We start from the raw sequence: 22162 nt of genomic DNA on the forward strand, positions 1-22162 counted from the left end.
TCTCAACTCGTCCCTCAAATCCAAGAATCTTTTCCTCCAACACAGCCATCAACTTGCACTTCATGCACATGGGCTTGACCCAGCTCCCATGAAGTCCGTGACGATTTACCCAAAAATGTAAAGCCAGCCCATCAGCTGGTATAAATGAGTATAACTGCAGTCAAGGCCTGCTGTGACCCTTGATAACATAGATAATCAATTATGCTACTTTGTGTTTTGGAGGGGTGGGCAGTGTTAATCTGAAAAAATAGGAACTACAGTGAGAGTGTGAACTGGGATTTGGATTCTATGCCCCAGACATAAAAGGTCACTGTCCTAGACTCATGCACTACCTAGTCCCATTAGGGCCATCTTTTTTGTAAGGAAAGTCCTCTTCTGTGCCAGTACTAAGATGATAGGGTGCTTTACATGTCTTAGACTATTATCTTTTGAAATGACTATGCCAAAAATTGGGCAGTTTTGATCTCAGTTACACCAATGTAAATCCAGAGTAACCTGACTGCAGTCAGTGAAGTTACTCTGGAATTACATTGGTTGTAAGGGACAACAGAATTCGGTCCACTGTACCATCATGGTGGTGGAAAGGAATATAGACAGTTTACAAGCCACTTTCCATCTATTTTGTGTCCCAGTGAAATCCTCAATAATCCAGGAAGAACACTTGGGGAATGCATGGACAGCCATCTGACATAACCTTATTCCCAGATTCTGGACCTTAGCGTCCAAAATTTGGGGGTTAGCATGAAAACCTCCAAGCTTAGTTACCAGCTTGGACCTGGTACTGCTGCCACCACCCAAAAAATTAGAGTGTTTTGGGGCACTCTGGTCCCCCTGAAAAACCTTCCCTGGGGACCACAAGACCCAAATCCCTTGAGTCTCACAACAAAGGGAAATAATCCTGATTCCCTTCCCCCCTCCAGGTGCTCCTGGAGAGATACACAGACACAAGCTCTGTGAAACTACGCAGAGTGAGTCCCCCTCTCCGTTCCCAATCCTGGAACAAAAGCACTTTCCTCTTCACCCAGAGGAAATGCCAAATCAGGCTAGCAATCCAACACACAGCTTTCCCCTGATTTCTTCCTCCCACCAATTCCCTGGTGAGTACAGACTTAATTTCCCTGAAGTAAAGAAAAACTCCAACAGGTCTTAAAAGAAAACTTTATATAAAAAAGAAAGAAAAAATACAAATGTTCTCTCTGTATTAAGATGATACAACACAGGGTCAATTGCTTAAAAGAATATTGAATAAACAGCCTTATTCAAAAAGAATACAAATCAAAGCATTTCCAGCACTTATATTCATGCAAATACCAAAGAAAAGAAACCATAGAACTTACTATCTGATCTCTTTGTCCTTACACTTAGAAACAGAAGACTAGAAAGTAGAAAGTACTTCTCCAAAGCTCAGAGACAGCAGGAAGACTGACAAAAGACTCAGAGACACACTTCCCTCCACCCAAAGTTGAAAAAATCCGGTTTCCTGATTGGTTCTCTGTTCAGGTGTTTCAGGTGAAAGAGACATTAACCCTTAGCTATCTGTTTATGACACGCCCCCCAAATTGCAGACAGTGGGGAAGCTCACTGGCGGCAATTTCCTTCTAGAACTTGAAAATAAACAGATTAATACAACACATGCACCTTTACATATACTACTAAGTATATAACTAACAGACTTTTACATGTTAAGAACACTTTTTAACTACTGGATTCTGGGAAACTCTCACGGGAGAGTGCATCAGCAACTTTGTTAGAAGCTCCTGTGATGTGTTGAATGTCAAAATCAAAATCTTGGAGAGCTAAACTCCAACGAAGAAGTTTCTTGTTGTTCCCCTTGGCAGTATGAAGCCACTTGAGTGCAGCATGGTCAGTTTGTAGTTTGAACCGCCGTCCCCAAACATATGGGCGTAGCTTTTCCAGGGCGTACACAATGGCATAGCATTCCTTTTCACTGACTGACCAGTGACTTTCCCTCTCAGACAGTTTCTTGCTGAGAAACACGACAGGATGGAAGTTGTGATCTGTTGCTTCCTGCATGAGCACTGCTCCTATACCACGCTCAGATGCATCTGTGGTTACTAGGAATGGCTTGTTAAAATCCGGGGCCCTGAGTACAGGGTCAGACATGAGTGTTGCCTTAAGTTGGGTAAAGGCTTTTTGACACTCATCAGTCCACTTAACGGCATTTGGCTGGGTCTTTTTGGTTAGGTCGGTCAATGGGCAGCGATTTGGCTGTAGTGTGGTACAAATCGCCTGTAGTATCCGGCCAAGCCTAAGAAGGATTGGACCTGTTTCTTTGACCTTGGGACAGGCCACTTTTGGATAGCATCCACCTTGGCCTGTAGGGGGTTTATGGTTCCTCGACCCACCTGGTGCCCCAGGTAAGTCACTCTGTTTTGGCCTATTTGACACTTTTTGGCCTTAACAGTTAGTCCTGCCTGCCTGATGCGCTCAAAGACCTTTTCCAGGTGGAGTAGGTGTTCGGGCCAGGAGTCTGAAAAAATGGCCACATCATCAAGGTAGGCAACTGCAAATTCTCCCAGTCCAGCTAGTAGACCGTCTACCAGCCTCTGGAAGGTGGCGGGTGCATTTCGAAGGCCGAAAGGAAGGACATTGAATTCATACACCCCCGCATGGGTGACGAATGCTGACCTCTCCTTGGCAGGTTCATCTAGCGGTACTTGCCAGTACCCCTTGGTTAAGTCTATTGTAGAGATGAACTGGGCACGTCCCAACTTTTCCAATAGCTCATCGGTACGTGGCATTGGATAGTTGTCCGGACGAGTTACAGCATTTAGCTTACGGTAGTCCACGCAAAAGCGTATTTCCCCATCTGGTTTGGGTACCAGAACCACTGGAGATGCCCATGCACTGGTAGATGGGCGGATTATACCCATCTGTAGCATGTTTTGGATCTCCCGTTCTATAGCAGCTTGGGCATGAGGAGACACCCGGTAGGGTGGGGTTCTGATTGGGTGAGCATTACCTGTATCAATGGAGTGGTATGCCCGTTCAGTCCGTCCTGGGGTGGCTGAGAACAATGGGGCGAAGCTAGTGCACAGCTCCTTGATTTGTTGCCGCTGCAGACGTTCCAGGGTGGTTGAGAGGTTCACCTCTTCCACGCCACCGTCTTTTTTCCCGTCGTAGTAGACACCGTCAGGCCACTCAGCATCATCTCCCTGGACTGTAAACTGACAAACCTGTAAGTCTATGGAATAGAAAGGCTTGAGAGAATTAACATGGTACACTTTAGGCTTTAGTGAGGAATTGGGAAATGCTATGAGGTAGTTTACAGCTCCCAGGCGCTCTTGGACCGTGAATGGCCCTTCCCATGATGCTTCCATCTTATGGGCCTGTTGCGCCTTCAAGACCATAACCTGGTCTCCTACCTTGAAGGAACGTTCTCTGGCATGTCTGTCATACCAGGCCTTTTGCTCTTCTTGAGCATCCTTTAGGTTCTCTCTAGCAAGGGCTAAAGAGTGTCGGAGGGTGCTTTGTAGGTTGCTTACAAAGTCCAGAATGTTAGTTCCTGGAGAAGGCGTAAACCCCTCCCATTGCTGCTTCACCAACTGTAATGGCCCCTTAACCTCGTGACCATACACCAGTTCAAATGGTGAAAACCCTAAACTGGGATGTGGTACAGCCCTGTAGGCAAACAGCAACTGCTGCAACACTAGGTCCCAATTATTGGAGAATTCGTTGATGAATTTTCGTATCATGGCCCCCAAAGTTCCATTGAACCTTTCCACCAGGCCATTGGTTTGATGGTGGTACGGGGTGGCAACCAAGTGATTTACCCCATGAGTTTCCCACAGTTTTTCCATGGTCCCTGCCAGGAAATTAGACCCTGAATCTGTAAGGATGTCGGAGGGCCAACCTACCCTGGCAAAGATGTCTGTTAGGGCCAGGCACACAGTGTTAGCCCTGGTGTTGCCTAGAGCTACTGCTTCTGGCCATCGGGTAGCAAAGTCCACTAAAGTCAGTACGTACTGCTTTCCTCTGGGCGTCTTTTTTGGGAAAGGGCCCAGAATATCCACAGCTACTCGCTGAAATGGGACCTCAATTATGGGGAGTGGCTGGAGAGGGGCCTTGACCTGGTCTTGAGGCTTACCTACTCTTTGGCATACCTCACAAGACCGGACATACTTGGCAACATCCTTGCCCATCCCCTCCCAGTGGAAGGACTTCCCCAACCGGTCCTTGGTTCTGTTCACCCCAGCATGGCCACTGGGATGATCATGGGCTAAGCTTAAGAGCTTCTCCCGGTACTTAGTTGGAACCACCAACTGTTTTTGCGGCTGCCATTCTTCCCGGTGTCCACCAGAAAGAATTTCCTTGTATAAAAGTCCTTGGTCTATAACAAACCGGGATCGATTAGAAGAGCTGAGAGGCGGTGGGGTGCTCCGTGCCGCCGCCCACGCTTTCTGAAGGCTGTCATCTGCTTCCTGCTCAGCCTGGAACTGTTCCCTTGAGGCTGGGGTCACCAGTTCTTCCTCAGACTGTGGACTTGGGCTTGGTCCCTCTGGAAGCGATGTAGGTGATGGGGTTGTTTCCGTTGCTGGTGAACCGCTCTCCGCTGGTGCACCTGAGGGTATTTCAGGCTCTGGCTGAGCCTTTTGGGTATGGCTGTCGTGTGCTTCTGCCAGTTCTGGCTCGCTGGCGCCCTCTGGCGTTGAGTTTGAAGATGTGGTTGCACTTGCTGGTGCTGGTTGCTGTTCCAGTTCCGGGCCTGGGACTGGAGATGCTGTGGCTGTTTCAGTGGTAGGCATGGAATCCGGGTCCACTGCCTCTGTCTGGGTCTCTGGTAACACAGACGGGGCTTCTGTGGACGGCTCAGGAACAGGAATGGGTCTGGAAGCTTGCCTGGTTTGGCTACGTGTAACCATTCCCACTCTCTTGGCCCGCCTCACCTGGTTGGCCAAGTCTTCCCCTAGTAGCATGGGGATAGGATAATTGTCATAGACTGCAAAAGTCCACATTCCTGACCAGCCTTTGTACTGGACAGGCAGTTGAGCTGTAGGCAAGTCTACAGCTTGTGACATGAAGGGGTAAATTGTAACTTTGGCCTTTGGGTTGATGAATTTGGGGTCAACGAAGGATTGGTGGATAGCTGACACTTGTGCCCCCGTGTCTCTCCACGCAGTAACCTTCTTTCCGCCCACTCTCAAATTTTCCCTTCGCTCCAAGGGTATTTGAGAGGCATCTGGGCCTGGGGATCTTTGGTGTGATGGAGGTGTAATGAATTGCACTCGCATGGTGTTCTTGGGACAGTTGGCCTTGATATGTCCCAGTTCATTACACTTAAAGCATCTTCCATCTGATGGGTCACTGGGCCGAGGTGAGTTACTGGAGACTGGTGAGGTTGAAGGGTAGGATATCTGTGGCTTTACTTGGGTGGTATGTGGGGTCTTTGGCTGTCCTCGGTTGTAGGGTTTATGGTCTGTGTGCCCCCTGTGGTAATCGTTCCCCTTGACAGTAGCTTTTTTGCTTTCTGCCAGTTCCATCCATTTGGCTCCAATTTCCCCTGCCTCAGCGATAGTTTTGGGATTTCTATCTTGTATGTACCGTGTGATGTCTTCAGGAACACCATCCAAGAACTGCTCCAGTTGTATGAGGAGGTTCACGTCTTCCAAGGTTTGAATGTTGTTTCCTGTTAACCAGGCCTCATAGTTTTTTGCAATGTAGTAGGCGTGTTTGGGAAATGACACCTCTGGTTTCCACTTTTGGGTTCTGAAGCGCCGACGGGCATGATCTGGGGTTATCCCCATCCGGTATCTGGCCTTGGTTTGAAAAAGTTTATAGTCATTCATTTGCGGCTTGGGCATTTCAGCTGCCACCTCTGCTAAAGGTCCACTGAGGTGTGGCCTTAATTCTACCATGTACTGGTCTTCGGGGATGCTGTACCCAAGACAGGCTCTTTCAAAATTTTCCAAGAAGGCCTCGGTGTCATCACCTGCCTTGTAGGTGGGAAATTTCCTGTGCTGTGGAGCAATAATGGGCGATGGGTTGTTAGGATTGGCTGGAGTCTGTTGCTTAGCCTTTTCTAATTCCATGGCCTGTTGGTGGGCTTCCCTCTGGAGTTCTATCTGTCTTCTGTGGGCTAACTCTTCTTCTTCTAGTTTTCTTTTGTGTGCTGCCTCTTTGGCTTGTTCTTCTCTTTCTTTCATCTCCATTTGTCGCCTGTGTTCAGCTTCTTTGAATTGGTCTTCGGCCCTCATTTTTGCCTTAGAAGTCATGATTCCTGTTTTCTTGTGTTGGGGTGCCCTCCGGTGTTTATCTTCTGCACTGCAGGCTCTGTTCCCTCCTGGAGTCTGCCTAGCAACAGTGTTTTTTTCCTTTTCTCTCTCTAGCTAATGTTCAATGAAGGGAAACCAGAAAAACCACTTTATTTGCATGCATATAAGTGCTGCTACTTGCCTCCTAATGGGAGGGCTATTGCATGACAAAAGACCCTTAACAGTCTTCTCGCTTAATATGCAAACCACAACTGCTAGAGAGCAGAAAAAAAAAAATTCTCTCTGGTTCCCTTTTAAAACCAAACTGTTTCTCTCTGCTAAAAAGCCCTTAGCAGAGAAAAGAAAAATATAATATTCCTACTGGCTTCTGGATTCTGTCTAGATCCCGCCGCTGCCACTCATGACATAACCTTATTCCCAGATTCTGGACCTTAGCGTCCAAAATTTGGGGGTTAGCATGAAAACCTCCAAGCTTAGTTACCAGCTTGGACCTGGTACTGCTGCCACCACCCAAAAAATTAGAGTGTTTTGGGGCACTCTGGTCCCCCTGAAAAACCTTCCCTGGGGACCACAAGACCCAAATCCCTTGAGTCTCACAACAAAGGGAAATAATCCTGATTCCCTTCCCCCCTCCAGGTGCTCCTGGAGAGATACACAGACACAAGCTCTGTGAAACTACGCAGAGTGAGTCCCCCTCTCCGTTCCCAATCCTGGAACAAAAGCACTTTCCTCTTCACCCAGAGGAAATGCCAAATCAGGCTAGCAATCCAACACACAGCTTTCCCCTGATTTCTTCCTCCCACCAATTCCCTGGTGAGTACAGACTTAATTTCCCTGAAGTAAAGAAAAACTCCAACAGGTCTTAAAAGAAAACTTTATATAAAAAAGAAAGAAAAAATACAAATGTTCTCTCTGTATTAAGATGATACAACACAGGGTCAATTGCTTAAAAGAATATTGAATAAACAGCCTTATTCAAAAAGAATACAAATCAAAGCATTTCCAGCACTTATATTCATGCAAATACCAAAGAAAAGAAACCATAGAACTTACTATCTGATCTCTTTGTCCTTACACTTAGAAACAGAAGACTAGAAAGTAGAAAGTACTTCTCCAAAGCTCAGAGACAGCAGGAAGACTGACAAAAGACTCAGAGACACACTTCCCTCCACCCAAAGTTGAAAAAATCCGGTTTCCTGATTGGTTCTCTGTTCAGGTGTTTCAGGTGAAAGAGACATTAACCCTTAGCTATCTGTTTATGACACAGCTATGACCATAGCAGACACCGGAATGGAAAGAAATTAACCAAATCAGGAAAGAAACAAGTTGTGTTCTTAAGTCACCTGGATAAATAGGATCATCCATCTGCTATTGCTAAAGCTCTGATTCCCACATCTACCAAAGGAGTATGGAATATCTGATCTTGGACCAGTCTTTGATTTGTCTTTTGGGGCTGTCAAGTGCTTAGGGTCTAAAATCCTGAAAATTTGACTTTTGTACTTATAGAATCTTTAAATCCTGCTCCAAATTGTATTGAAATAAATGGAAAGATTCCCATTGACTTTACTAGGCTTTGGATCAGGCCCTTAGTTCTTAGCATGCATATGGTGTACACTCTGAAGTAGTGTTAAAATGGGTGGATGCTTTTGTTGAGTACATTTTATAGGGCATTTCGTCTTGCTCCTTATAAACAGTGGACAGAACACAGCAATTTATCTGAGCTCTGGCAAAAGGTCAGTAGTTATCTACTTTCATATAAAGGAGGGAAAGCATAAAGAAGCATCATGATTTAGTTTTTCTATCTCTGTGCTAGATTAATTATAGACAAAATGGTCAAATTCCCTTTACTGAAAAGTCTCCATTTTCTGAAATCCACATGCAGTTTTCGCTTAAAGGAGAAATCCTTTTATTATTCCACTCTCATCTTTCCATGCAAGGCTGCCCTCCAATTGTGCTAGCCAACATTTTTTAGCAAAGATTGTATGATAATGATAGTAGTTCACGTACAGAATACCAAATGAAGCGCTCCCGGTTGAATGCAAGATGAAAATCCAGACTCTTGAAAGGGACTTCCTGGAAACATAAATACATTTCTTTAACATATTCTTTGAAGGCTCCACCCGCTGAGGCGCTGAGCAACTCCTGGAAGTGCTGTGAGAGTCTGTAGCTGTCGTTAATTTAGTAGGAGGTGAAGGTTTTCAGCACCTTGTAGGATCAAGCGCTTACATAGTAGGGGTGAGATCCACAGCCTGGGCAAATCCAGTCAAGTGAGCTAAACTGATTAAAACCAGAAGAAGATCTGGCCTTATTTGTGCTCAGAAAATTTGAAGGGATTCTGCCAAATATTTCAGCTATGGCACATGTTCTTCTAGTGGGGTTATTATTTATTAATTATTTTAAAGAAAGCCGCCTGATACTCCAAATGTATTTCTCAGGTATGATGGATCATCTACTGTATAATCGCTACATATTTTCATCTAAAGAAACAATACCTCTATAGAAATATGTATCTGCCTGTGTTCCACGTTGTAACATAGCACTCTTCAAACTGACACCTCAGGATAATTGGACAATCAAATTAAATAAAGTTAAATTGGTATAAATATCTTGTTAGAATTAATTTAATGGTAACCAGGAAGTTTGATCAGTAGACAGATAATAAAAGGAAATCTGTTTCACAAGTAAGGGGCAATTTTTTTCTTTTCAGATTTGTGGAACTTGACTCTCATCATCTATTCTTTATACCAGCGTGCTGGTTGCCTTGTTGAGCATATAAAAAGAAAGATTTTCTAAGCTAGTTTCCTAGATGAGAAGTGACTTAAATATGTATCCATAATGTTTACATAGGCCCAGATCCACAATGGTATTTAGGCTCTTAACTCGGTGAACATTGTTGTTAGATACTAATGCAATTCAATCATTTCACATTGAAAGTTTGGATCAGAGATTAAAAAAAAACATGCCTGAAAAATGATGATTTTTTTGAAAACTAAAATCAAAAGGGGTTTCTTTGGATGTTTTTTAGAATAAGGTTATCAAGTGAGAGAGGCAAACCTATATAGGAAAGGACTGCTCCTTTACCCATCCCTGAAAGATCAAAGAAAACTCTTCATACAGTACATAAGAATGAGATTAACAAACTGATAGTGACTCATCCCTCCCACGGAGAAAGGAAAGCTCAGAGATTGGTATGACAGGCTGTCTGCTGGGGAGGTGTGAGTGAGAGAGAGAGACCACACGTTGCAATGAAACTGAAAGGAGTTAGTTATTTCTACATTCTGTACAAAAGTATAGCACTATATCAGCACCAAAGAGAAAAATGATAGACAGATCTTTTCTATGAAACTAAGAGCTCTAAAAGAATATCAGCATACCTTCTAGCTAATGTCTTAATGAGGTTACTTTATAATCTATTACATTTTTCTGTTGTAACATTTACCTTGTACACTCTTATGGTGTATTATTTTTATAGAATCTGAGGAGAAGTTGATGTTTCTAAGTATCTTTGAGAGTACTGGCTGTCCCAGTTCTACGGACATCATGCCCCACCTATCCAAGAAGGCAACAGTAAAGTGTGTGTGAACTTCCCTCCCATCCATCCTTCCAATTTTCTCTTTTTAAATAGTTGAGCTGTATGGTCAGCGCTAAGAAAGTCCTAGCAAAATCTGTGGGTGGAATTTGGGCCCAGAGAGAGAAAGAGAGATCACAGTGGAAGACAGTTCATGACCTGGCTGCATGGCTGAGATCACATTCTCAGTCTCTGTGTCAGGGAGAGGAATGGAATCTGTTTGTTTCAGCTGCTTCAGCAGCCTTGGTTCCTCTGGAAATGCAAAGTGTCTTGCCAGAGGCTAATGCTAGTACATTTAGATATCTTTTAAATGCAGTAGAGATTCTGGTGTAAATTTCAATTAAGTAACCTTCCATTTTTAGGGGGCTTGGTCAGGCAGCCATCTTCCATCTGTGATGTCAGGTGACTTTGGACAATGGTGATTATTTACTTGTTGAGCACCAACAGTAAGTTGTACAGAGCACAGACAGGTAGACTGTTGACCCCATGGGTTTATGATCAAAGTCAAAATCACAGACCACTTTCTTGCTGCATGCTGTGCCCTCATTTTCATCCTCACTGCTCTTTCCCAGACCAGCATGAATTTAATGAAGCATTAGGAAAAATGCCCTAGTTGAATTCCCTCTACTTCTCCTTACCAGTCACTTTGCTGTCAGCATGGAGTTTGTAACCCGGGCCAACAAAGCAACCAAACCTGCACCTGTGCCTTGTTGATTTTGGAGCCAAACACCCATGCAATTCACCATCTTTTCTACTCTCCCTTTCCTTCCTTCCCAAGAAAACAAAAGGAAATGTCTCCATCACCACTGCTGGCCTACTGAAAAGTATTTGTTTTCTATGAGTGTCATGTAGTACTTCAAATCTCTTTCTTGCTGGTGCACAGCCTAAGGGCTCAATCCTCCAAAGTGCTGAGGACTCTGTCTCTGATCCAGCACCGCACCTCAGCATGTGCTTAAATATAAGCCTATGCTGAAGTGCTTTTCTGGATCAGGGCCAGAGTTATCAGCATCTTGCACAACAGAACACTAAGACCCCAATCCAGCAAAAGACTTTTGAAACTTCAACTTTTGGGTTTTGGCTCCACAACAGTCTGACCTATTCAGGAGAAAGGAGGACTTGATGCAGAGGGCTAATACAATACAAAAATGCAGTGCATTGGGCTGTGTATTAGGGAGTTACCATGCTACCTATAGAGAAGAAAGTTTTTGTAAATGAGGGGTTTCTAAGGAAAGGTCAGGACTTGCAGTGGTGCTAGAATACCCATAGAGTAATTCTGTTCTTATGTCCCGCCCTTGTCCAGATCAACGTAACATAGGGGATGTTATTTATTTCTATTTACAAATATTAAAAGTGGTAGAGAGAAGCCAAAGGTACAGGTTGGGAATTAGGAGTGACAGCCAAAAGGAAAAGCTTGGGCTTTACAGTATTTTAATTCTAGTCAGCTGTGCGTCTATCTCCTCTCAAGTGTCCAGCTGCCATTCCCCACACCCATGGAACCTGCAGGCTCTATCCCTGCATTTGAGAGCCCTCCAAAAACCTGTCTTTTTCTAGAACCCATTCAGTTATTGTCAACAAATAATAATATGGGGACAGGGTAAGAATGTCATCCTCACTATTCCCATATTTTCCCTCTTCCCCTTTCACAGGCATTCCATTTACTCTCCTTTTCTCTCACATCAGTATGAACGTGGGGCTAAGGAAAGACAAGATCATATGACAGACTCTGCAGGGATTTCTGGAACTGCACAGTGAGCCGCATAAACTGTTGCTGTACTCTCAGGGATAAAAGACGTGTAATAATATAAAAGAGCAATCATTTAGGTAGGGAGCCATATGCAAATCAACCGATGAATTTATTTATTTATTTATTTTGTTAGGCACCCACCTTAGTTCTTCCAACATCCTGGTCAAGAATATCAAGGAGGCCATTTCAAAACATTAAAAAGAGCAGAAATTTAGTTTAATATTTGATTTTTGTTACCTACACTGAGTGGAACTTGGCTATTGTATATTGTTGAATTTCTTCCATCTCCCTTAGTTCAACAAGTTGATAGTTGCAAGTGATGATAAACCAATGGGAAAGGGCAAAAGAATCCAAATTAAGTCTTTTAAAACAGTCAGGTGCATTTTTTTAGCATGATATGTTGTGGCTACTGAAGAACGAAATACATCTGCACCATGCAACACAATTTTAGAGCAAACCAGGCCCTTCTTGGTCATCACACTCACCATTTCTGAAAGAAGGGGAAAGAGAAAAGACTTTCTGCGTGTGATTAACAGGAAAGCATAATCTGTGGATAGTATTTTTAATTACTGAAGGAAGAAAAAATTAAATAGGCTACCAAAAACCTTAGCCTAACAAAGGAAAAATACATAAAAATCTGTTGACTGTAATAACAGTGTGAATTAATTAGGTTTCTCCTGCCTCCCATGTTACCAACCTGCTCATTTTATCTAATTTTGTTTAAATAAATATACCTTTTCCTACTCGTTGATTAGCAAGCCTGCTACTTTCAAGCAGAACTGAAGTATTTATCTTCTCTTCTGCATTACAAGACAATGAACTGTATTTCACTGAGCTGCAATGTTTGGCAATGGAATGGCAGTTAGAGGAATAAGTGTAATTAAATACAAAGGTCTGTGCTTTAAATGACTTCATATCCTCAATGTCACTTCCATGAAATGTATAGGCTTCTCAGGCTGGACTACGTAGGGTGCCTTCATAACCATGTCTCTCTTAATTGGCAGTTGAATTCCCTATTTTTAGAGTGGTCCCGGCATTGCACTGCCTTTTGGAAACTATGCATTCTTCCAGCCAGCCCTGCAGTTGGAGATCAGATACGTCTGCAGCACTATCCCCTTCTGTCATAACCTATTCCCAGATTTGGACCTTAGCGTCCAAAATATGGGGGTTAGCATGAAAACCTCCAAGCTTAGTTACCAGCTTGGACCTGGTAAAGCTGCCACCACCCAAAAAATTAAAGTGTTTTGGGGCACTCTGGTCCCCCCAAAAACCTTCCCTGGGGACCCCAAGACCCAAATTCCTTGAGTCTTATAACAAAGGGGAATAAACCATTTCCCCCCCCTTCTCCGTTCCAAGTGTTCCCTCCCTGGGTTCCTGGAAAGATATACAGAAGCAAACTCCATGAATCTAAACAGAGGGACGCCCCCCTCCGTATTTCCAGTCCTGGAAACACCAGTACTTCCCTCTTCACCCAGAGGGTATGCAAAGTCAGGCTAGTAAATCTAACACACAGAGATTTTCCCCCCTGACTCCTTCCTCCCACCAATTCCCTGGTGAGCTACAGACTCAATTCCCTGGAGTTCCCCACTAAAGAAAAACTCCAACACGTCTTAAAAAGAAAGCTTTCTGTAAAAAGAAAGAAAAATACATAAAAATGGTCTCTCTGTATTAAGGTGACAAATACAGGGTTAATTGCTTAAAAGAATATTGAATAAACAGCCTTATTCAAAAAGAATACAATTCAAAGCACTCCAGCAACTACACACATGTAAATACAAAAAAAAACAAACCTATCTTTGTACTTACAACTTGGAAACAGAAGATTAGAAAAGCAGGAGACAGATATCCTCTCATAGCCGAGAGAGAGTACAGGCAGAAGACAAAAACAAAGAACTCAGACACAAACTTCTCTCTACCCAGATTTGAAAAAGTCTTGTTTCCTGATTGGTCCTCTGGTCAGGTGTTTCAGGTTACTCCTTTCCAGGTAAAAGAACATTAACCCTTAGCTATCTGTTTATGACACCTTCACATCGTACCCCACAAAGGGATCTTAACAGCGGGTTGGGGAGAGCAAGGAGGCCTGGCATTTTTGGAGCTCAGAGACAATGGAGACAAAGGATTCTGTCTGTCTGCTCATCCTAGAAAGGAGGAAGCATAGTCTTGTGGTTAAGACCCTGGATTGGGCTTGAGGAGATCTGCATTCAGTTCCCAGCTCTCCTATAGGCTTTCCATGTCATGTAGGGGATGCCACTTAATTCAGTCAAACTAGAGTATGTCAAAGTGCACAGTAGCAGGGTCCATGCAGTCAGTTAGCACCTGGTGCTGCACATTCACAGCCTGACATGCCGCTCACTAACTAGCCATGTAGACAAGCCCCAGGAAGACTGTAAACTCTTCAGGGTAGAGACTATCTCATAGTGTGTGTACATACAGCACCTACTACAACGGGCCCCTGATCTCAGCTGGGGCCTCTAGACACTATTGTAAAACAAATAATAATAATCCTCCAGCTCTGCCCATCCTCACTCCACTGCTAATCCCCATCAGCCCTTTCCTAGTCCCTCACAGTTGTGCAATGGATTCTCCTCATCCATAGACAAGGAGACCAGATTTGGAGCTTTCTGAAGCCTTATCTTGAACTCCCAAGCTGGCTAATCAAACCTAGATGCTGCCCTCAGCAGAAAGTGTTTACAAAATAAACTATGGTTTTCTAGCTGTTGTCAAGGAAAAGTGAGGGACAAAAAAAATTTGTTTTTGTTTTATAAAGTGTAAACGAAAGATAAAGTGAATGCCAGAAAAAAAAGCTCACATCATTAAATGGCACAGTAGTGGGGGACAGAATATGCGTTGAACATTTATTTCAGTGGAAAATTTAAAGACAGTAAATATGGGGTCACATTTAGGACTGATGTAATTCCATTGGAATTTACACTAGGGATAAATATGGTCCATTCTGCATACAGAGAGAAAGAGAAAAGGAGAAAGAAAGCAAGAGGAGGTCTGAAGATGCAGTCTAAGTCAATGCCAGAGGAAATGGAACATAAAGTATAGCACATTAATTATGAATTCAGTGGATACTTTTTTCCCTAGTCAGGTAATTTAGAACTCAGCAATACATGTTTAATTCATCTCTGCATTTTCAATTCATGTTACTTAGTTTTCATTAACATGGTAGAAGAGTTTCATTAGTGATAGAGCAGGAACTTTCAATGAGTATTAATGGAAACAAAAGTTACCTGGAAGAGTTTACCCATTTAGCATGGTATCATACTCTGTCAGCAGCCTCTATTCCATCAGTAAGGCTCAGTCTCTGTCTTATGTGAACAATAAGTTGTTTTATATTTATTCCACAGCTACCAAAATCTAGATCAAAAGACCCACAAATAAACAGAGAAGTAGATTGTTTTGTTCTCTCCGAGCCTATTGTCTCTCTTTCAGTCATTAATTACTGTCCTGATGTCTTTTTCCATCACTCTTTTGATCTTTTAGCTTTCTACACCTGCTTGTTCCTAAAACAGCGCTTGTAACTAGATGCATCAGCTGGGATGCAGCAAGATAACTGAGATGTTAACAAAAAGTGTCTTGAATGTGGGAAATGGTGCATTGCTCTAGATACCTGACTAGTCATTGCATGTTGTTGTAATTGTTGCAGGATTTGTACTTACATCTTGTATTACATTATTGTCTGTTGCTTCTGGTACTCGAGGAGCTGCAGCTCAACATCCATGTCAAATACATTCCTATCCATCCCCACCAGTCCTACTTTACAAAAACTCAATTACCCACAACTTCCTGTTGTTATTTCATATATATAACATGGTAAGTTTGCAAAAGACAGTATCTCTGCCTTCAAGAGCTCTTAACTAGATGATGCTATTTTCATGCAACTCCTAAAAAATGCAATGCCTCCCAGGGGGCTCCATGGATAATTAGGAGGAAGTAAATTGTGGCATTCTTTATGTAGTGCAACATACTCCCCACATAGCCAGGTAGCTCAGCTAACTGCTGTGTGTGGTAAGGGGAACTGTGGCTCCAGCAGCTCCTTATTCTTTTCTGCTGAATTGGAGGCTATGATAGTTCAGATGAGTTAAAGCAAAGGTGCGAAGCAGAACTTTAGCAGCAGGAACAGAAAGGAAGGGGCAGATTTGATGACGGTTAGACTGATAAAAGAGACAAGATTCGTTGAGAGCTTAGATGTGATGGTAAAAGGAACGGGAGGAACCAAATCCTTCACATGTATCAACTGTTTTCTTGCTTCACAATGAATGTTTCATGAGAGAAAAGCCAACAAAGTGCAGGAAAATCGTTCAGTCCCTGAGAAGCCCAGATTTATTTTATTCTCCTTCTTCTTCAATAAATTCAGGGGCAGCTCTTCATGTGGTTTAACTAGGCATAGCTCCAATTAATCCATCCATTTCAAGGAAGCTATGTTAATTTGCTCCAGCTGAGGATCTGGCCGTCAGCCTCTAGCATTGCTCCCTGATCGAACAGTGTTAATATCGGGAAAGAGGTATTTCTACATTAGTTTACAGAACATTAACTTTGCAGTCTGCTAACACCATCCTAGGTTCTGTGCCATCATCACGTAAACGGACACCATACGGAAGAGTTCAGAATAGTGCCACACCTCCCAATGCCAAAGAAACTTCTGCTTTAGCTATGCAATAGCCGATTATGTTATTCTGTCTTGAACCGACAGTGTTCTGTAACACCTATTGTTAGTAAGGGCAAACTGCTGGGAAAAGAGACTATACTTCTAAAAACTGTTGCCATTTAACAAGTTTATCAGGTATCTACAGAATGTTGATAATATAATTATGGATTATTTAAATTCACCGGTGTATACAGCACACCACCAAAAGCTGATAAAAAAAATCTATCTATCATGCTGCTAGTACACAGGCTCAGTACTCAAAAACAATACATCTGAGATGTGTCATGTTTGTGGGAGGCTTTTCCGTAGCAGGCAAACTCTGCCTCCCCAGTGGGGTGATAGGAGGAACCTCCGCATGGGAACTTTGATGAAATGGTTGGAAGGGGACCTCATTCTTCAGCTGGCATTGTTTTATCAGGATTTGTCTGCCATCCTGAAGTCCGATCCAGATCAGGGTGGAGGCAGCATTGTACCTTATGTGACAGATTTCCTTTGGGTTACGTAAAAAAATCAAAAATATTATTCCATTTCCATAGCTGTGATAATGGAATCATGCTGAATATCAGAAGGTGAGAACTTTTGTCTTCCTCAGAAACATTATTTTATTGTCTATGTAATAGACTCTGGCACCAAAGTCTCTGCACATTGTCCTGTTTTCCTGTATATTTCCTAGGATCTTTCTTCCAAATCCCTCCCATTTCACACACACACACACACCAGCTCATCAGGGTAACAAACAAAGGAGCCGCTGTGTATCCTTCTAATAGAAATTACTGAATTATCTGTGGCCTAATATGTTTCTTATAATATTTTTCACAGTTAGCATTAAATTAGAACTATGCTATAGAGTCAGGGTGAAATCCCGGCCCCACTAAAGTAAATGGCAAAAGTTTCCTTGGGTAAGGATTTGCTGCCCCTTTATTGTTTAACACAGTAAGAGTTCATATTTTAGATGCTAATGCTATGACAATGCTAAGCTACATTTGATTTAGGCCTGTAGTGCACAGAATTACTCCCCACATTGCAGAATGGTATGTATGGAGCTGCAGGTGTGTTCACCCTGTTTACATTAGGCAGGAACCTCTGCTGGTCATTTTAGTGAACCACGCTTAAACATGGTTCTTGCTAGACAGGTGTTAGCATGGCTTATAAGGATCTCAGTCACTGTACAAATATCTCAAGTATGAGTTACTCAGTTTGTCAAAAAGCTTTCCAAGATTTCCAAAGTTTTGAGAGCTTACGGTTTTTATTTTGTTGTCCCGCGTTTCTCAAAATATTTTTATCAGCAGCAGCAATATTGTAGGTTGGGATAGAACTGACTGGTGGAATCAGAATGAGGGAAATAACATTTTCATGAGTTCCATCAATCAATCAGCTGGAGCAGCATGTGGCAATCAGGTAGGAGGTAAAATGTAGAAGGACTCTGCAGAGCATGAGGCAACTCTTAAAGTTTGAAAGGGAACCCAGTGAGGAGCACCCATCATAGATCAAAACAGAACGACATCCAAAACTATAAATGGAAAGCTACCAGGAGGCTACCTTCTAAAAACACTAGAGAGCCTACAGTGAGCAGTCTCATAATAAAGTGTGGACCAAGGACATGGAATATTAAAACAGACTAGATTATCCCAATGGTCCCTTCTGGCCTTAAAATCTTTGAATCTATCAAAATAACCACAAAGAAAGTCTACATTCAGTGGAATTTGTTAACGAAGGACAGAGGTCAGATTCTATCCTCATTAACACCAGGGGTATTCTGGAGTGGACCCACTGAAGTCATTGAGCATTGATAGTCATCTCACTTTGGTTTTTCAGAGGTGTAAACTAATAATTACAGGGGTGGGGAATCACCTCTGATTTACACTGGCTATAAGTGAATCAAGCTATGAAAACCATTTGGAAGAAGCATAGCCCAAAATATTGACTGAAAGCTGTTTGGCTCCTGAAGATGCCTAATTTAAACTACTGAAACAAGACTATATAAATTGGATTAGGACTGTAGGGAAACACATAAGAAGCTTGAAAATAATAGATAATTCACTAGACAATACAAGGTGGCACCAGTAGCTCCTTATAAATACTACAGATTATAGACAGCAGTCTTCAAAGTATTTGTTCAATAGTTTATGTGAACAAATTTCTGTTTGCGTTATTTGTAATCAGTCCACTTTGACTGTTTGCTAGTCATGATTTGTTGTTAGTCATTGAAGTTGTTTGGCATAATTTCTGCTCTTTGATTGGCAGTCTGAAAGTTTTTAAATAGCAGAGTGACAAATAATGAATAGTGCACTTCTGATATGAATGTCTGTATAGATAATTGGTGCTTTTTGGATTTGTGAACAGTTTGACAAGCCATTGCAGTCAGATGGAGGTTTATGAACAGGAAATAATATGAGTCTCCGAATAACAGTGGAGTGAACTTGAGAAGTTCCCTCATGAAAACATTCTTGAATCATTTTTTTTATTAGAGAGGATCTCAAGCCACAAAATTTGGATCCAACTCTGTAACAGCCCAAAGCTCAGGTACATTCAATTTTATGCCTGTGGTGTGGCCATTCTCGAAACATGATTTTCTTAATGAATAGTAAAACATATTTAATCAAATGTTAGCTGCAGTCTGTACCAGAATAAATGATATTGCACCAATAGAGGTGATATTGTGGCTAGGATCTTGCTATGTGTCATCTGAAAAGGCCACCTTTTTGGAATGACAGTTCTGGCTATGTTGAAAGAAGGCCCCTATTTAAAATGTATTGAGCCAAACTCTTATGTAATCAACTGCACAGAACTGTACCTCAAATGCAGAGCTACCGTTGTATGATTAAGTAAATATTAAAAGTGCCTCACAGGAACAGTGCTGTAACTCCTGAGCTCAAAATTAACCTCAGTCATTTGAGAAAAATATTACAGGAGCTCCTTTGAGCCAACTCAGAAGCATGTTGAGCAATTAGTTTTTGCAGCTGTGCTAGCTGCAGCCCTCTGGATCAAGCATTTATAGATGTTGTTAGCAATCCATTTGAATACTGGAAAAGTACAGCTGATGTACTCTTGCCAGTTTAGTATTTGAACTCCTAAACTGGTCATTAACACAGGTTATTGTTTTATTTCTCTCCCTTCCCCCTGCACCAGGAATGTTTAGCAAAGAAGGAAACACTAACAACATATGGACTGTCTTGCAGCATAGTTGGGTTCACTTTCTGTTATTAGAACTTTGTATCTGTATGTGTGTGCATAGCTAGGCAGTTAACAAGGTCACGATTACTGACATCTAAGAGTAGGTAGCATGATTTAGTAGGTTCAAGGAAGTTGTTGTTGTGAATTGCAAATGGCTTCCTGAGTCCAACTCTCAACACTTTCCATGGATTATTTCTGTCTTCAAATACAAGAGTGCCTATCACAGGGAACCTCAGGTGCTACCCAGTGAACCTCACTGCCCGGCTAGTTCTGGTAGTTTTACAGTCACAAACAGACAGCAGGTGGTTTACCTTTCACTAAGGTGTGTATGTATTCCTCTCTTACATGGAAATACTAGCTAGGATCCACTTTCCTACCATTACTCCTCACTCTCTGAGCTGCCCCCTTGCTTCTTGTTTTCTCCCTTTATATTCTCCCCAATGACCTTGTTAGTGGAGTGATTGTCACACTGGTGCTCACAACCCCCATCCCCGTCACCCAACAGAAAGTATATAATTGCCCTCAGCTGGGCCTGCAGCCTTCTCCAGGCTGCAGCAATGTCAGTGACCAGGGTGCTGCTGACAGCACCCCCACACAGTGCACTTTGAAATCAGTAGTAACTGGACCCATATGCTGTATCATGGGGCAGAACTGGGAGCCCCAGTCTCTTTTTTTTTCTTAATTGGCAAGGCTGGGCAAGCTGCAGTGCCCAATAATTTATAATGTAAACAGGGGGAGGGGAGGACCAGGAATTTAGCTTGAATTTTTTTTCTGCTCAGTTTTAAGGCTCAGCTGTCAGTCAAGATAATTGTTATAGGTGGGTCTGATATGCAATCAGTAAAAAACTAATAGCTTATCAGTGATCACATATAATTTGAAATGGCCAAGCGAGCAATAGTTATCCAAGAAACCCATAGGTGCATGAAACTTTGCTGCCGCCCATCCTTTGCTGTTAGAGCTACATTAGCTGCAGAATGATATCCTAACTACAGTGTTTAGATTTTCCTTCCTAGACCTGGATGCAGTGAAGCATTGAAATTGAATAATGGGGAGTAACTCTCTGTGCAGCAGTGCATGCTTGCAGCGCTTCCTGCCCCTAGCACAGAATTCCATGGGTGTGCACAGAGACCAACATTTTCATGGTTGAGTGCCTATAGTAAGTCACCTAAATCCATGCATAGGTACTCCATAGGGAGAACTCTGGGCACTTAGCATCTCTAAAATTCAGACCCCTTTTTTAGGTGCTTAAGTTTGGGAAATTTTAGCCTGAGCCCCTGCTGTGGGAGCAGTGCAGGTCTCCAGCAGAACACAGGGCTGCTAGCTCTCTGCTCCCCAGTGCTTTCCTGACCTTTTCTGCGATAGGTGGAAGGGCAGGCTGCTAGAGAGGGCTGTGGATACCTGGATAAAGGGCTTCCCGCTAGTGCTGGGTTTGTAGCCCACTAGAGGACACATACAAAGAAAAGTCTTCTGCTGTGAGAAAGGACAGTTCAGCAAGGGTGCCCCTCTGCCCTGTGGCAGTATGTAGGAGGACATTGGGGGTCAGAATCATCCCTAGCATGACAGTATTTAGTTTTGGAGAGACAGGAGGTAGGGAATTCTCATATGCATTGGAGAGAATTGGGAGTTGGGAACTGCACCCATGGCAAGCTACTAGCACCAAATTTTCATGCAGACAGGCACAGCCTTAACAATGATCAATAACAGCAGAGGGAAAGGGTACAATGGAGCTATACCCCCAAAAGCAAAGGTTTCTCTGCATTTCCTGTCAGAAGCCACTAGCTGGAACACGCCAAATCACACAGCATGCAGGGAATATGCTGCTTGGAGAAGTCTAACCCATTTGCTCTAGCTAGGGCCAAATTTTGGCTGAGAGACATGCACAGAACCCCTATTGAGATCAATAAGAGCTGCAGACACATACCTGAGGGCAGAATTTGACCCCTACTGTCTTAATCCTTCCTTTATGTTTGTTACCCAGGATACTGCCAAGGAATAGTGTAGTGTAAGAAGAAAAAGAACAAATGGATTGATGGGAGTTTAATGCCTTCCAGACAGCAGGTGCTCTTAATCCTGCTTTTGTGGAGTGCCTGCTGCCAGCCCTGGTTATTATCAGTCTAGTAAATTAGAGCTAGGATTTAAATAGATGAGATTGTTTTAAGGAATGCGGTCATTTGTGTACCAAGGCTCAAACCTTGGAAAGATTACTGTGTTTTTAAAAGACATATTTAATGAAACAGAATAAAATTCAAGACCTGGTTTTATTTAATACCTTTGTTAACAGCAGATATGGGAGTCTTCAAAGGAGTCTAGGGCTAGATTTACAAAGGTATCCAGGCTCCTCAGGCTGCAGATAGGCAGTTAGTGGGATTTTCAAAAGTGCCTAAGTTGGTCAGGTGCTTACATCCCATTAAATTTTATTGCATGAGATCAGACACCAAGAAAGCTCTGAAATACGGATAAAAAAAATAAAATGGAGGTGCAGCTAAGAAAAATGAAAGCAAATGCATGTCAAGAAAGAGCGGTGGGCAATAATACAAACTGCAGATATTACACAGATGAATGGAAACACATGGAAGCAGACCCTCAGCTTGTATAAATCCATGCTTGCAATAACTGACTTTGAAGAAATTATGTCAGTTTACATCAGCTACAGATCTGGAATTCGATCCTGCATGGCACCAAGTGCCCTCAACTTTCAGGGTCAGGCATATGAGAAACAGGAATGCTACTAAAAACATAGGGTTGACAGCCAGCAAATTAGATACAATATGCTTGCAATGCATCTGGAC

This window comes from Gopherus evgoodei, chromosome 5 (genome assembly GCF_007399415.2).
Source record: "Gopherus evgoodei ecotype Sinaloan lineage chromosome 5, rGopEvg1_v1.p, whole genome shotgun sequence".
In the NCBI taxonomy this organism is placed as follows: domain Eukaryota; kingdom Metazoa; phylum Chordata; order Testudines; family Testudinidae; genus Gopherus; species Gopherus evgoodei.